The following is an 18,599-nucleotide window of genomic DNA, read 5'->3' on the forward strand; positions in this document are numbered from 1 at the left end:
CAACCATGCTCAACCACCTTCTGGGTGGTTTGAAACCCACCCGAGCCCCTTGCAACCCCTCCCGAACATACCAACAAGTCCTAAAATACAACACAGACCTACTCGAGCCTAAAATTACACAAAATAAGATTAAAACCATAAATCGCACCTTGAATTAAGCCTAAGGAACTAATCTACTTTCAACTTTTCAAAATTCATACCGAACCACGTCTAATCAACACAGAATGACCTTAAATTTTGCATAAAATCTTAAAATGACAAAAGTAACCTATTCCAACTTTCAAAACCAAAATGCAAACCTGAGATCACCAAAGTCAATCTCCGGTCAAACTTATGAACCTTCCAAACCTTCAACTTTCGCCAAATAGAGCCAAATCAACCTAGGAACCTTCAAATCCAAATACAGACATACTACTAAGTCCAAAATTACCGTATGAATCTATTAGAACCATCAAAACACCACTCCGGGATCGTTACACTAAGGTCAAACCTTAGTCAACTCTACAACTTAAGCTTCCAACCATGAAACTAAGTGTTTCAATTCACTGCATAACCTCCCTAAAACTAAAGCAACCATCCCCACAAGTTACATAACCATAAATACACATACATAAAGCATAAAAATAGGGGCACGAGGCTAAAATATGCATAATGACCGATCGGATCGTTAAAAAAGACCTATGGCCTACCTGTAGCGTAAGTAGCTCATGTGAAACGGGTTCGGGATGAACGGTCGGGCGATCCATGATAATGTCTGTACATTGAATAATGTTAACTAAATGTACGAGGTTATCTTAATTTTTTCATTACGAAAGATTTATTTTATACTGCTATTTGAGATTGTAAGGAGAATTATATAAGCATATTTATTACTGCTGTTTGAGATTGAAAGATTTATTATTTATTTATTTAATTCTTAACGATTTATACGTTAGTTTTATAGATTTAACAATAAAAATTCGGCAGAGTCTCCTTTATACTAATAATTATTTAAATTTTTATTCGCCAGTCAAAGAACGCTACAATATTTTTACTTATTTAACTTCTCAAGATATCTTGAAATATTTTATTAATTAATTTGATACGAAGTATTATTAATCATTTATTTAATTCATAACTGTTTATACGTTAGTTGTTTGGATTTAACGATAAAATTTGACTGAGTGTCATTTGTACTGACAACATTCATATTTTTATTTGTCAGTCAAAGAACACTAAAGTATTTTATTTGTTTAACTTATCTAGATATCTTGAAATACTTTTATTAATATGAAGTATTATTTATCTTTTATTTAATTCATAATAGTGTATATGTTAGTTTTTATGACTTCACAATAAAAATTCGGTAGAATCTCCTTTGTACTTACAACTATCCAAATTTTTATTCGATATTTTATTTGTTTAATTTATCGTGTTCTAATTGATTAGTATATGATCATCCTTTTAGTTCGACAAACGAAATACAACAGAGGACTTCATTTACTGGGGGCAAACAATTATTGTTCAGTATTTAACATATAATTGTTTAAATTTAATTACACAAATAAATTCAATCATATTATTAATAAACAAAAAAAATCAGAAATTTCTCCAATTAAAAAATATTCAACAAATAGCATAAATTCTACCGCAGTTTCAAAAATTGGAAAAAGACAAATACAATAAAATATCACATATTATTGCAAATTACACAGAATTATAATTAATGCAAATTTTCTTTTCTGTAATTAAAAAAATAGAAAAATAATCCGATTTTTTTAAATTTATCGAATTTGAAAAACAGAAAAAAGCCCATTTTTTTGGAATTAAAAAAAGCAAAAAAAAGCTGAAATTCACTATAGAACTGAAATGACTTGGGCATTAACTAATATAAACGAATTACTCAAAATGTAAACAATTTATACGAAAAGGAGTTTTGCGAAATACCTATTTTTTTGAAAATTTGGAATGTTAATGTAGGCCTCATTTTCTAGCAATTCGACCTCAAATCTTATCCTATACCACAAATATACCTTGAATCTTGCATTTTTTTCCAAAGAAATTGGTTACACGAGTTTTTGGTGGGCCAATGTGGGCTCTAATGGTGGATAAAAAATAAGAAAAAGGGGTGAGGGGGAGGGGAGCATCGTGTCTGGAAAGAGGGAGGAGGAGTTTAATTTATTGGGGTATAGCGCGTATATTACATGTGCTACGCGTTAACGAGGTAACATATAATACATTCGCTATATATAAAATTGAGCCCAAATTTTTGTAGCATCTATTTTGATCGTTTGAGTTAAAAAAGGTGTTACTTTAGTTCCGAACTCCTTTTTCTCCCTTCCCATATATGAAGAATTTTAGCCCATCAGAAAAGGACCAAGGGGAGGGACCCTTGTGAATTTGCTTTCACATTGCTACCTACTGACTGCTCTCACATTCATGTATAGATGGGACAGGATACTACTAATGTCAAGTTTATAATGTTCTCATTTAAGTCATGGTCATTTTTATTGACTTTAATGGGGCATCCTTCTGTTGATAAAGCTAGCTACAACTACGACACCTCCTTAGTCTATAGAAAGCATTAAAAGTAACTACTTAGTTCATTTACTCTCTCTTTCTCTATTTCAATTTTAAAGCCCACAAAACAAAAGAATCTACTAGAATAAAGTGACATCAAATTTGGCTCACTCCATCTATCATATACTTGCATGGTGTACATAAAATTCCAACTCAAAGAGAATTAACCTATAAAATTTCATAACACAGCGAGAGCAAGTTAAACTGTAGCAGAAAGCTAAGATTGTTTGTGTAAAGTTTCCAAGAACGTCCAGTTCGGAACTTTAATTGTACAGGAGCACGGGAGGTGTGTGAAGAATGAAGATACAAGAATATGAAGTTTTCACACCAACCAGTCCAACTTCCATGAATAAGGTACGAGGAACCCTTCAAATCATCATCCAGAGCCTTTTATACGCCGATCACATGGGAACATGCACGAGCATCGCCCCTTTATCACGGTAAATCTCATAATCATCAATTGTCAACTCATCATAAAAATATATTGTAACGACACGACCGGTTGTTTTGAGCATTTGCATTCAGTTCGGTAGTTTGAGGTCATGAGTAGCATCATTTGGTGTATTAAGACTTGCATGTATGGTCGGTTTTGGTCTTAGAATTGTTCGGACTTGATTTGGACGAATGATTCTTAAATAGGAAGCTTTAAGTTGGAAGAGTTGACCAAGTTTGACTTTTGTATATTTGACCCCGATCGGAGTTTTTATGGTTCCGTTAGGTTGAATGACGATTTTGGACTTGGGCATATGCCCGAATTTGCATTTGGACGTTTCTAGAAGGTTTCAGTACTATTTGGCGAAAGTTAGCAATTTGAAGGTTTGGAATATTCATAAGTTTGACCGAGAGTTGACTTCGATGATATCGAGTTCGGATTGTTGTTTCGGGAGTTAGAATAGGTTCGTTATGTAATTTGAAACTTGTATGCAAAATTTGAGGTCATTCCGAGTTGATTTAATGTGGTTCAACACGAGTTTTGGAAGTTGAAAGTTTAAAAGTTCATTAAATTTGATTTGAGGTATGATTCATGGTTTTAATGTTGCTATGTAGGATTTGAGGCCTCGAGTTGGTCCGCGTTATGTTTTGGGACTTGTTGGTATGTTCGGACGGGGTCTCGAGGAGCTCGGGTGAGTTTCGTATCATTTCCATGTTATTAGGAAAACCTGGTTCTGGTGTTTCGCATCTGCGCAGGTTGGAACGCAAATGCGAATCCGTTTCTGCGAGGTTTGAGTCGCTTCTGTGAGGTTGTGGCATATTCAGGTGTTCCGCTTCTGCGGGTTAGGGAACGCATGTGTGAGGCCGCATCTGCGGATGTTTGATCGCAGATGCGGGAATGAGGCTCTAGGTAGGTGTCCGCTTCTGCGGATGAGTATGCGCTTCTGAGTTATCGCAGATGCGGGTCGTGTGGGCTGTGGCGCATATGCGGTTTGTTCTCAGGTAAGTGAAAGTCGTAGATGCGAGCTTTGTCTCGCAAATGCTTGAGCGCATGTGCGCGAGTTGGTCCGCAAATGCGGAGATTCCTGGGCAAATCTTATTTATTTCGAGGGTTGAGTTGTTTTACCGCATTTGGAGATCTAGAGCTCGATTTTGGGCGATTTTAGAGGAGAATTTCACCACATAGATTGGGGTAAGTATTTTCAACTAGGTTTTGATTATTATTTTTTTGGTTAAAAGGAAAATTTTCATTTAATCAAGTATCAATATGTATATATGACTCAGTTTGACTCATGATTCAAATCTCAAGTGAATCAGGACTATGACAACTATAGAGCTAACTTTAGATCACTAAAACTGTACATCACTATAACAACTCAAATCAATGTAGGGTAGCTATTCAAACAATCTAAGTGACTCTTCCACTAGTTGAAAAGATCATTGCTAGAACCAGTGGAAGACATTGAGTCAGACTGCCATTTATCAACAAGAAGTAACTAACTGTAGAGACACATGTCATAATAAGTTCCACCACTTTCAATGGAATGCCATACTCCAGCAATACCATCTTCCAGAAATCCCAATTCACCGAGTCATAGGCTTTCCTTATATCTACTTTAACCATACATCTGGGGGACACACCTTTCTGTGAATATCCGTTCACTAATTCATGAGCAACAATAACATTATCAAGTATATTCCTCCCCTCAATAAATACAGATTGGGTTGGTCCCACCAAATAATCTACTACACTTTTCAATCTACCAGTTAGCACCTTTGCTATCAGTTTGTATATGGTGGAGTAACATGCAATAGGCTTGTAATCCTTTACATAAGTAGGATTAGCAACCTTGGGAACTAGGGTGATGGTGGTACAATTTACTTCATTTAGCAGCTTGCCATTTTGAAAGAACTGCAGTATTGTATTTATAATATCTTCACCTACAATCCCCCAATACTCTTTGAAGAATTCTACAGGGTAGCCATCTATACCTGAAGCTTTGTAATTTGGAAGTTCTTTGATTATCTTACATGATTTTATCTTTAATTTTGGCATTTGGGTGATGAATCTTAAAGAGAAACTTGGAGTTTTTGTGTAAATTTTTCTAAAGTGAATATTTGAGATTTGAACATCGATTCGGAGTCGGATTTGAGTGAAATTAGTATTGTTGGACTCGTAATTGAATGGGTTATCAGAATTTATAAATTTTGTCGGGTTTTGAGATGCGGGCATGGGTTGACTTTTTGGTTGACTTTGATTATTTGATTAAAGATTCAACCTTTATCGCTTGGGATTATTTCCTACAACATTATTTGATATTTTGAGTTGCTTTTGGCTAGTTTCGAGTCGTTCAGAGGCCGATTCACGTGAAATGTCATTTCTAGAGTATTGTCCAGCTTGCTCGGTATTTGTTTTGGCTTGTTCGAGGTAATTAACATATCTAAACTTGTAATTGAGGGTAGTTATCCTTGAAACTATGATAATTGAGAGGTGTTGTGGGTGACAAACGCGCTAGGTAATGGGCGTGTGTGCGTGCACCGGGGTATTCATGATTCGGGTAGTTCTTAGGCATTATATGCCTTGTTTTGCTATCATGCTTCTTTGATATCATGTTTTCTCCATTTGTATGACTACGTGAGTTTTTATTCATGCTAGAAATAATATTTAGGGTATCTACTTTATTGTTTGAGACATAATAGGGCTGTTTCTGCCATGTTGAGCTATTTGCCTTAGCCGTAGTCATACTGTTTAGTCATAATAGTTACATCCGCATGCTATATCTATGTCTTTATGCACTTTTGATATACTGTCTCATATGTTATTAGTGTCCTTGTATGTGATACGAGTTTGAGTCGAATTTGTGGCACATTATCATATTTCGTGTTGTATAATTGGATTATATTTTTGTGAGATATTGGCATATGGAGATTTGAGCGGTTGATGAATGATGTGGGTCATAGAGCCACACTATGAGTGATATTTAGATCGGGTTGCACGCAGCAACATGCCATATGGGCTATTGATGGGTATTTGAATCGGGTTGCACGCCGCAACATGTCTTATTGTCTATTGATTATTATTTGGATCGGGTTGCACACCGCAACATGCCATATTGGCTTTTGATTAGCCTTGGGGCAGGATCCTCCCTCCGGAGTCTGATACTTTCAGTGAGAACAGGCACAATGATATATATACACATGTTTTGGTGAGGGAAATTTATGTCAGGTACCCGTACAATGCTGTGTGATTTTGTGTTTGATGTGGGGCACTTGTGCTAGGCACCTTGAATGTGCTAAGAGTGAGTGTACTTAATGATAACACTATGAAATTATTTACCTGACATGTGTATTTGACATGTAGGCATAAAGATGTATTTTCCTCTTGCTAGATGGTAATATGATATTTGATGACTTAATATATAGGCATAGGGACACACCTTCCTCATGCTAGATGGCATCATGGTATTATTGACTTGACATGTATATCTGATATGTAAGCATAGAGATATATTTTTCTCATGCTAACTGGAAAACAAAATGCCTGATCTATTGCTGAAAGCTTGGGAAAAATCATAGTTCTCTGATAAACTCATATTTTTGTGATTTCGGTGAAAGATTTGGGCTTTAACTGTTATACTTTTAAAGCATGTCTAAATTTCCGTATCTGTGACCGATCCGATTATGATATCTCTTGAGCTATTTATTGTTACTGGCATTATTATATCCTGTGTTACTATTGGTTACTGATGTTGGACATTGACCTTCTTCCGAGCTCGTCATTGCTTTCAACTTGAGGTTAGGTTTGTTACTTATTGAGTATATACGGCTGGTTGTACTCACACTACACTTTTGCACCTTGCGTGCAGATTTTGGAGCTGATGCTGCTGTTCCTGGAGAAAGCTGGCATTGTAGATGTACCTGCTTTTCAGATATCGCTACCCCTTGTCTTTGGTAGCTTTAGATTTGTAATATGCTTATGTATATTTCAAATAGACATTGTATTTATTCTCATACCAGTTTTGTAAACTAAGTCTTAGTGACTCATGCCTTGTAATACCATTCCTTGGGTTATTGTGTAGAAACTTAGTTATTTCAGTTATTGATTTTTATTGTTCTCGTTTGAGTTGTGTTGACTATTAATGGCTTACCTAACGGGTTGGGTTAGGTGCCATCACGACTAGGTAGATTTTTGGATCATGACAAGTTGGTATCAGAGCTCTAGGTTTATAGGTTCAACGAGTCTTGAGCAAGTGTCTAGTAGAGTCATGCGGATCGGTATGATGACGTCCATACCTATCTTCGAGTGGCTACAGGTCATGTAGAGAATTTCCCATATTTTTTTCCTTATCGCGCGACATCGATTCAGCTTGAAGCGTATCTCTTTGAATCCCTTCCACTCACTCGTATGTTATGTTGAGTATTAGGTACTAGCTGTGCATCGACGACTTGTGATGTCACGGATGAGGTGCAAGATGTGTTCTCAGTGTTGTGGTTATAGGTCGGTCTAGAAGACTTGAGGCTAAGTTTAGACCGTAGTTGGGGCTCGGTGGTTTTCGTAGTGTGAGTATGTGCTTTTGGACTTATATGTCCGATAGTGTCCCTAGGAGTGGGATTGATGGTTCAGTGAATAGTTGGATAGCTATATGATGAGTATGATATGACTGAGAACTATGCTGAGATGATTTGGATATGGCGAGAAGGGTTTGCTCGGGGCGTAAAGGACTTTGGATGCTCGATTTCTATTTTTGATATGTTGCACAGTATTGAGTGATGAGTGTGTTAGGGATCTTTCATGTTGATTTCGAAATGAAGTAGACTCTTATGTCTTGTTGACGAGTTTAGACTAAGGAAGGTTTAGCGATTGCATAGTGGTTGTGCCCAATATAGTGCGTGGTGATATGCCACTTGAGGCTAGTAGGTGGGTTATCTCCTACTAGACGTTCTTGGGTTGTGTGATCCCTATGATGTTTATGTGAAGAGTTTTCTTTCTACCAGTGGGATGTGTATGAGCCGCAATTTGAGTTTGGGTCGTTTTAGGAAGTTCGTACGACTGTCACAGGGATGGATATGCGCTTAGCAGAAGATTTGAGTTATTTTATGATTTGTGATACATGAGTTGTAAAAGATTGAGTTGAATTACAGTACAAGATTATGGAAATTATGAAGTAAGGGTATTGTGGGTTATCAAATGTGATGTTCTATGGCTTTGAGCCAAGTGGATGAGTCTGCTATCGATGATCAGATTGCATGGTCATGTGTTATATTGGTTTCAGTCTAAGACATATTTGAGGATCAGCTGTGACTTGAAGAGGTTGGCTTTGAGGATGACTTGAGCAAGGAAATTGCTGGATGCATGATGTGCTATACTTTATGGGAATACTAGAAATCTGCCTGCGAATCGAAGCTCCTATCTCTCTAGCTCATGAATAAATCACTTGAATAGAATGAAGGAATGATTCAATCTTCCATCATTTCAGAGCCGTAATGACTCGGGTTTGCGATTCGTGCTGGAGGTAGTGTGCATGGAGTAGAGATTCACTCGGTTGCTTAGAGATGTGTGTTACTTCTTGAGGTATTTGTGTGCTAATGGAGCACATGTTGTTCGGCTCATTTTGGCAGTGCATTTGAGATTAGAATAGGGCGGATGACTCTCGATAAGTTTCTAATGGGTTCAAGATTCATATGTGGTATTTGAGGAATTTCTGGATTTGTAAATGGCTAAGATCTGAGATTTGCATTGGATGGTGTTGGGACTCACGGTATTTCTATATCATTATGGATTCTACATTTCAGTATCAGAGAGGTTAAGAAAACAACTTCAGATTCACATAAGATCTCTCAGAGTGATTGTGAATGCAGTATTTTTGGGTGCTTAAGAGGGGATACAATGTCTTATGCGCTTTAGGGTGACGTGGTTTCATGCTAGGATCTCTTGTGATGAGCTTTGGTTAAGGATCGTGGTGTATTGGCAAGGAGAAGTGTTAACTTGAAGGCAATTCGGAAGGAACTCAAAGAAATAGGACAACTTGGTAGTGGGTTGGATAAACATGATAATGGATATGATTGGATCTTTTGGTCCTCTTGTTATGGTGAGGTTTTACCGGTGTTTTGTGGAAATACTCTTTGGTTGAGAGATCTGTGAGACTTGATTGAGTTAGGGGGATTCAGTTCTGATAGCTTGGTTATGTGCTCGACTGCGATTTGGTACAGATGTTTTTGACAAGTATGAGGAGTATGATGCGTGTTGTGATCTCTTCCTGGATGGGGTCAAGTGGAAGGTTTCTGGCTGATGGGCTATGTATCTGCATATGATTCGGAGTTGATAATGAGGTTCTCATGTTTTCATATGATGGCATGATAGATGCGATGCGATATGTAGTATTGAGGTTTACATGTACGAGGTTGCGGTTCCGTTCGAAAGGAAGGTCATGAGTTCTAGACAGCATGGGTGGTTTCAGATGTTTAGAAGAATTCTAGTACTATTTGGTATTACTTGAGAAGATTGTACATTTCAGAAGGGTGCATTGTGTTTTGACTTGCGAATGCTTGACTGGTATTATGAGAATTGCCTGGTTGCTCGGCTACTGATGTTCGGATTTTTCTATGTGGCATAGAAGAATTATGAACGTTTTTCTTGTGAGATGATTGTGTATGAGGGATGTTTCAGTCATTTGAGTGGTGGAGTTAGGATCAGATATGGAGATTCTTGTATTCTAGGGATTTGAAGGCTAGGAAGGTTCTCAGAGGCAGATTGTACCTTGGTTGCAGATAATGAAGGTATGTTAAGAGGTTGACGACTGAGTGTATGTATTATGGATCGGTGATTGTGGACTTTTCGAAGGTTATCTATATATTTTGGGAGGATCAGAATTGAATTGGAGGCCACTGGTAGGCCTATAGATGATATGTATTCTACATCGGGTCGGATTGGTTTACTTAGCACATCTATTGTTGAGGGGTGTGTCATCATCTAGGGTTGATATTATTCGTATTCTGATATGTTCCATGTACTGCACTTATATTCTACGTTGATTTGTGAGACTGCTGACTATTTACACACATGATGCAGTTCTATTTGGGCCTTGTGGCAGAATTCGAGCCAGATGGCTCTTGGGGTGTTGAATGGTTGATTGCGCCTTGGTTATGGCCTTCCTGTTTGTGGTATATTTTGCTATCCCTTTCTCCATGGTTATGATCATGCACTTCGCGTGTTTGTTGTTGATATGCATATGGTTGTTGATTGAGAGAATCATGGCTCTACGTATTCCATGCGAACATATGTGTTTGGATTGGGTCGCGCATCACAACGAAATTATGTTGGGATATGATCTTTGTGCTATTATGTGTGTTTTGTTTCTCCTTTGTGTGATGGGTTCATAACATTGCACTTTGTGGGGGTATCTTTTGAGTTTGCAGGACGGTTCTCTTATTTTATTCTCTTTCCATCATTGGGTATATTCGAGTTGTTGCTTGTTTGGTGCATGGATTGCACAGTATATGGATATAGATGGTATTGGTATGGCAAGTCGATTGAGCAGCTTGTACTAGATGAGATGAGGTTATTAGACCTGGAATAAGTGCTATCAGATTTGATTAAGGTATGTTTGGGAGAATAACATCACTAGTTATCTTAGAATTTGGCAATGGTTCCTATTGGGTGAGGAAGCCCCACGACTTGTTGATCTGATGGGTGGTTATAAGTTTCTGCGTGTTTCTTTCATCATTGGTAATGTACAAAGTTTTAGAACAAGGTTTTATTTGACATGAGGTTTGTTACCGGTATCAGATTTGTTATTGAGCAATTATTGTGGCCGGAAGTTATTGCTATGGGTATCTGAGTTATGCAGTATATCATGTGATTATATCTTGGGTTATGGTTGTGGCTTGATACAACTTTTTCAGACTTGCACAGTGTATAGATGTGAGAATCGGGTCTTATAATGAGTTCCTGATGTTGGGAATTTGGGTTCTAAAGTTTATAGAATAAGGTTGAAGTAAGGATCTTACGTTAGGCTGTGTTGTCAGGCTTATATAGATTGGGGTGACGTGGGATTCACCCAAGGTTATGTGTATGGTGAGGTTATACAGTGATTTGATGACTTTGGAATGACTCTTGGCACGTTCGAGGACAACGTATATTTAAGTGGGGGAGAATGTAACGACCCGACTGGTCATTTTGAGCATTTACATTTAGTTTGGTGGTTTGAGGTCATGATAGCTTCATATGGTGTATCATGACTTGCGTGTGTGGTCGGTTTTAGTCTTCGAGTTGTTCGAAATTGATTTGGAAGAATGATTCTTAAATAGGAAGCTTTAAGTTGGAAGAGTTGATCAAGTTCGACTTTCATGAATTTGACCTCGGATCGGAGTTTTTATGGTTCCATTAGGTCCGAATGGTGATTTTGGACTTTGGCTTATTCCCGAATTTGCATTTGGATGTTTCTAGAAGGTTTCGACACTATTTGGCGAAAGTTGGCTATTTGAAGTTTTGGAATGTTCATAAGTTCGATCGAGAGTTGACTTTGATGATATCGGGTTCAGATTGTTGTTCCGGGAGTTGGAATAGGTTCGTTATGTCATTTGAAACTTGTGTGCAAAATTTGAGGTCATTCCGAGTTGGTTTAATGTGGTTCGACACGAGTTCTGGAAGTTGAAAGTTCAAAAGTTTATTACGTTTGATTTGAGGTACGATCCATAGTTTTGATATTTTTATGTGTGATTTGAGGCCTCGAATTGGTCCGCGTTATGTTTTGGGATTTGTTGGTATGTTCGGATAGGGTCTCGCGGGGCTCGGACGAGCTTCAGATGTGTTTAAGATCATTTCCATGTTATAAGGCAGACCTAGTTCTGGTGTTTCGCATCTGCGCACGCAGATGCAGATCTACTTCTGCGAGGTTGTGGCTTAGTCAGGTGTTCCTCTTCTGCGGGTTAGGGAACGCAAGTGTGAGGCTGCATCTGCAGATGTTTGATCGCAGATGTGGGATTGAGGCTCCAGGTGGGTGTCCGCTTCTACGGGTGAGTATGCGCTTCTGCGTTATTGCAGATGCGGGTCATGTGTGTTGACGGCCAATTTTGGCCTTCCCTTTTAAAATTCAATTATTTATACTTAATAATTTACATTGAATGTTTTTGAAAATGTTTTCAATCAATAACACCTATTTGTACAAGATTAATTTAATATTAGTAATTTTGAGATTAATAATTCAATGTTATAATTATATCATGCTTACTTTTTTTATATTATTAAAATAGTTTTATATACATCACAGAGGCTTTATAATTGATTTAATGAATTATTCCTTAATTTCTAATTAATTGGTTTACTATGCTAATAATTCAAAATTAATGTCACAGTTTAGAAAAATAAAGTATTTTGTAATTAATTATTTTACAATAATTAGTAGTGTATATGCTAATTATAATTTTACTATATTTTATTTAAAATAATTAAGTTTATTTAATTTAATTTCAAAAGGGGATTAAAAGGGCTAAAGGCTATAATTGCAATTCTCTAATTAAACACAAAATGGCTATCCTTTTGGTCAATTTGGTCCAAATGACAAGCCCAATCCAAAAATACCCAGTCCAAAGAACCCCTTCCTCTCCACTTTGGCAATCCATGCCACTCTCATTGAACCTATCATACCTTGCCACGTCACCCATCCCAATCACTCACAAAAGAAACACATTTAATCCATACCGTCCATCCGTTTGATCAACGGTCTACGTTTTAACTCCCATTTTTCTCTTAATTTCAAAATACCTAGAAAATTTAATCCTCACAGTTGGATCACAAAGATACAACAGACACTAAAATTCCCCATCAAAATTATTAACTCTCTAAAATATCAGGATCGTTGATCTTTTAGATCAACGATCAAATCCCTCAAGTTTAACCCTTAAAGACGGCCTAAACTCCCCTAACCCTAAATCATTTCCCCCCAAGCCCGACCGCCTCTTTTTCCATTTTCTCTCTAAAATCTCTCGACCTGCCATGAATGAATCAATCACAGACCTTGCACAAATCTGTGCAAGGTCACAAATCTTGACCCAGAATCATTCTTTCTACTTCCCTTTCCGTAATTCTCATCGGTGTTTCCTCATTTCATCATACAAATTCAAAATCTCGAGTTCTCTGACCTAAACATACACATGAAACATCAACCCTCAAATCCTTCGATGCTGCAACAAAGATCACTCATGCATGAGCCTCTCATGATGATTATTCGAAGCTAGAGGTCAAATGCAATGACCTCTGGACCTCCGATCTTTATCTGATGGTTCTTCACTTGTAACTGCTGTCAGGCACTCACGGCAAGGCTCTCACTCATTTCTCACTCGTTTTCACTCTGATTTCACTCTGATTTCACCTTCCTTGCTATCATCATCCATCCTCCGTCACTCTTCACTATCGATTTGAATATCTGAAACCCTAGGGCTTCACAACCACTATAAATTGGGGCTTTTAATGCCTTCACCTAACACACAACAAGATATACCTACCAACTACACCTAATAGCTGAGAAGTTAATACACAATATAGTGTTTTGAGGAAATTTTGATTAAAGTTTGAGTTCTTGGTCACTTTCTGTTTTTCCTTTCTTTTTTGATTCTGAGCTTGTTACTGATTGAGAGCTTGAGCTCTTGGCTTCCTAAAAGGCTAATTTGAACATTCTTTTGGTTTGCTGCCCCAAAGGAGGTTAGTAAAAACCTAAACCTTGTTCTTCTTCTACTAGCTTAAATTCTTGAATGTGAACTGCTTTACTACTCTTGCTGAATGATGTTATTAAACCATGTGCTCATCTTTTTAAACTGTTTGTATGTTTATGATTGTTAAGTAGATTCTGCAACCATGAACTTCTTTAAATTATTGAATGCTGATATTGTTACATCCTATGTTTTCGTACGTGAAAGTACGCCATAAGTAAATTGATGGAAGCTTGAAAAAATGAGATGTTGCATCCCGCATTTTCATACGTTAAAGTTTCATCGTAAGCTAATCAACGTAAGATCGGAAATGAGATTATTTTGAGATTATAAGCATTATGCTATTTCAAATAAGGGATGAGTAAAGTCGTGAAGTTGAGAGGTTAGGCAAATCGAAGAAAATGAATTTCGTCGAAGTTTGACATTTTGTGATAAAATACGGCCCGAGCTAAAATACCCGATATTTATGGACTACTACCATACAAGGTACCACATGGCCATAATAGTAAGGTGTATAAGGTGTATTTAAAGTGAGTAGTATTATAAGTAAAATTAAGATAATTGGTTGCTAATTATTGGATAAGATCCTTAATGTGGCAGCAAGCCACCCAAGACCTATGACTCTTAAATCTTGTGGATTATGTGGCAAAGATGAAGGATATGTGGTTAAGCCACCACATAAAGTAGGGCGCACATTCATGTATAAGAAATCTATAACTTAAGAGTCTTAAACTTAAGAGTCTTATGACTCACGTTTTTATCCACATCCACATCATGTTATTATCTATAACTTAAGAGTCTTATGACTCTTAAAGAATCTCATCACGTTATTTGGGTCATTTAATATGCATCTGCATATAGCACATAAGCAACGAAAGACCTTCAACAATTCAAATCAAAGTGAAAATTTGCAATTATAACGGAGTACGGAGCAATCTTTCTCAAGAATATCATACAGATTTTTTCCTACTCCGATCTTGCCGTTACGTGTTGTCGCAATTGATGTATGTTAGAGGGATTGTCAAGAGAATCAACTCAGGTATATTAAGGCTATCCCTTCTTTCTTTTTGGCATGATCTATACGACAAGAACGAAACGAGCAAATGCACAAGTTCCATAAATGACTCTATTCATAGAAATACTAGGGGTGTCTATATTCTTGATTCCCCATGTGAATTATTATTATATCTTCTGTTCATGGGTCTCAGAAAAATACGTATTTGATAAAGTTTATCCGACAGGCATATTATTTTTATGACATTCCGAGAAATCTTATTAACGTGTTTCATATGCATTTCATGCATTTATACATACACATTGACCCATGACCAGATGGAGTTATATATATATATATATATATATATATATATATATATATATATATATATATATATATATATATATATATATATATATATATATATATATATATATATATATATATATATATATATATATATATATATATATATATATATATATATATATATATATATATATATATATATATATATATATATATATATATATATATATATTATACGTTGATGATTATTCCCACAGTGGCCGAGATGATATGATGGGATGCCCTCAAAGGCTTAATGATATTATCAACACATGTACTTATGCACGACATGACATTCATACGCATATGCATGACACTATAAGTATTTCATGATTTACAGAGTTGTCCAGACTTACATGTTGAGTCATTTACTCTATATTTCTTCCATGTCTTTTATGTACTTATTTATGTGCCTTACATACTCGATAAATTATTCGTACTAACGTCCCTTTTGCCTGGCGACGCTGCGTTTCATGCCCGCAGGTCCCGATAGACAGGTCGAGAGTCATCCAAGTAGGCTATCAGCTCAGCGAAAGATGTTGGTGCGCTCCATTTGCTCCGGAGTTTTTTGTTTTGTCAGTATGATTAGTACATGTATTGTTTGGCGGGGCCCTGTCCTAACCTTTATGATAAGTATGTACTCTTAAAGGGTTGTAGATAGATGTCATGTATACGGATGCTTGTATGGCCTTGCCGGCCTATAATTTGAGTTTACAAATGATCATGTTGGCCTTATAGGCCCGTATGTCACATGTATAATTTTTTTTTATATATCAGGTTGGGTCATCCTATATTGAGTATTCCCCTATGTCTATTCTGGTTAGCCCATGACGGCCCGTTTGGCTCATTTTCCAATGAAAGTATAATAAGAAAGATATGTTATGTTGGTACTCGGTTGAGTAAGGTACCGGGTGCCCGTCGCGACCCATCGGTTGGGTCGTGACAAAAGTGGTATTAGAGTAGTTCTGTCCTAGGGAGTCTACAAGCCGTGTCTAGTAGAGTCTTGTTTTTGGGTGTGTCGTGTACCACACTTATAAACAGGAGGCTACAGGGCATTTAGGATTGTTACTCTTTCTTCTTACTCTAGATCGTGTGGTAGAGCTCAGTTGTAAGAACTCAATTTCCTAAACTCTATCTTATTCATAATACAATGATGCCTACATTCAGAAAGACGGTCGGTAAGAGTTATAACTGTGGAAGTGTTGAGTCAGAAGAACTCGATTTTGCATCATGCTTATGATAAGTAAATGTGAGGTCTTCAGCAGACCATGCGTGTACTAGAAGGTGTAAGGTTCTTGATAAGGAGTATTAAGGCAAGAATACTTATCCACTCTTACGGTAAAAAGGAATAACAGAATCAGAAGGTGGACACAAGTTTCAGCAAGTAAAAGAAGCAAGGTGAAGAAGGGTACGAGGTACCCAGTTAATAAAGATTATCATTATTTACCATTCAGGAAGGGAGATATAAGCATTTTGAGTTACCTTCAATGGTAGCAGAGGTATGTACAATTGGCCACACCCATCTCATTTATGCCACATGGAAGCTAACAGAAGTAGTATAAGAGAAGGACAAATATCAGGATCCGGCTAGGGTTAGAGTGACCCAAAAAGGGTGGATGGAATGTTTGCGTTAGTTGACATTTCCGAAGGATATTCCAAATGTGCTAATAGATCTCCTTGTGAGACACCCAGATGGTGCACTCTAAAATAGTATAGCTAGATATGAGTACTATAAAGATAGGCACTGGAAGCCTTGAAGGGACAAAATATTACCTTAGTGTGGCTCCCGTCCCTAGTAGAGAAAGAATGTTAGGTAATTCGAAGAGCCAATGGATGGAGCAAGGGGAGCTAAAAGCAAAAGAATGTCTTGTTCGAGTTTTCAGAATAAAGTAATAGACATAGATGTTAGCGGGAAATAAGAAGGGAGTTAATGAAGCATTATGAGTAAGATGTGATACATGGAAGACAACGGTAGGTCAAAAAAAATGACAGTATTACAGAGTCTATAGTCAAGTGAAGGAAAGGATGAAAGGTGACAGGCCTTGAGACGACAAAAGAGTATAGGCCATAAAGTCGTATCCTCATTTCGAGAAATAAGTTCGTGACGCTAACGTGATTACCAAAAGAAAAGGTTAGACCCCTAAGTAATAGAAATCAATATGGACTGGTGAACAAGATAAACTAAACATGAATTAAGGACTGAGTGATTTGATGATGGTCGGCATCATGAGAACTTCATATTGTGTTCTGGTGATAATAGAATGGACCACAGAAGAAGATTCATGAGAAATTCAGAGAATGGTTATTCAGGAAGACGCTTCCTTAAAACAAGCAATGTGAGCAAAGTTAAGCTTAAGGAACTGTATGTGCCAGTTACACTAAGTGTCACCATCGCGAGTAAGGAATTTTGTTATCCTTGGTACAGAAGGATTACCACAAGGCGAGTAAGGGTCATCGATGATGTGAAAAGACGCCAAAGATGAAGAGGTAAAACATCCATAGGTAGGTCGTCGTAGCTCCAACTCTTAGTACTCCCCTAAAGGGGAGCATATGGAGTGATGTGGCATTAAGTCAGAATTAAGTGGTTCCAGTAATTATGGAATGGTAAAGGAAGAATACGAAAAAAAAATAAAAAAGGGATGAGATTGCACTTATTCAAAGCCAACAGATATGCTACGATTCCAGAATATTATGTAAGCATGATGTTAAAGAGAGGAAGTAAGGGTTCCTGCCCGATATGTTATTGATTAATAAGAAGCCAGTACGAGAGGTAAGTTAAGACAAAAGGAATAACCCAAGAAAGATTACGTGGAATATTAACATGAGAATGGGCTAACGAGTAATTAACAGTTGATTCAGGAAGAGCCTAGTTATGGCTAGACAGGTGGTTACCGACGAATCAGGAGATCGTGCAAGATAAAAATAGTAAAACACAATATAGTGAATTCAGCCTCGCAGTAATATCATTATAATACTTGAGATATATTCAGATAGGAGTTGGGGTAGTTAAAGGCACCGTATGAGTATTACGAAAATAAAAAAGAATGCCACTGGGAAGACAGTCGAAATATCAGTTCAGAAAAAAACCTACAAGCACAAGGGCGTGGAGGTAAGTAACTACGGATAATTATAGGCGAGAAAGGACATCAAAAATTTCGACGAGTATGCGATGTAATAAGCTCGCAGCTCTACAAGAGTCAGAGGGTCCTCCCTAAATACTACAATGAAAGTCTAGCTGAGGAAATAAGAAAGAAGGTTTCAACCTAACCATAGTAACTTGAAGAAGAAATGGTCATGTAAAAACAGTATCACTACAACATTGTAAGAAAGTGGCACCTACTGTGGCTAATGAACAGAAAGTAAAATCAAAAGTAATATTCGAGATCATATCAATTGAGCGAAAAACTCTGGCATGCGTGGGAACTAAGATAAGCTAAGTATACACATAACAAAAGGACAGAAAGACCAGAAAAAGTAATTGCCTACGATTAAAGAGAGTTGAGAAGGAACGAAAGGAATTATTCGATCAATGATCCAGAGTTAGTTACGTTATGAA

General features: G+C 37.1%; 1 long non-coding RNA gene across 1 annotated transcript; it reads left to right on the top strand.

Moving 5' to 3' along the window:
• Positions 1 to 2,268: 2,268 nt before the first annotated feature.
• Positions 2,269 to 7,073, top strand: LOC142168734 (uncharacterized). The gene is made up of 2 exons (XR_012698673.1): positions 2,269 to 2,999; positions 6,858 to 7,073. It is a non-coding gene; the product is annotated as an uncharacterized LOC142168734 (long non-coding RNA).
• Positions 7,074 to 18,599: the final 11,526 nt, after the last annotated feature.

Source organism: Nicotiana tabacum, chromosome 14 (genome assembly GCF_000715075.1).
Source record: "Nicotiana tabacum cultivar K326 chromosome 14, ASM71507v2, whole genome shotgun sequence".
In the NCBI taxonomy this organism is placed as follows: Eukaryota; Viridiplantae; Streptophyta; class Magnoliopsida; order Solanales; family Solanaceae; genus Nicotiana; species Nicotiana tabacum.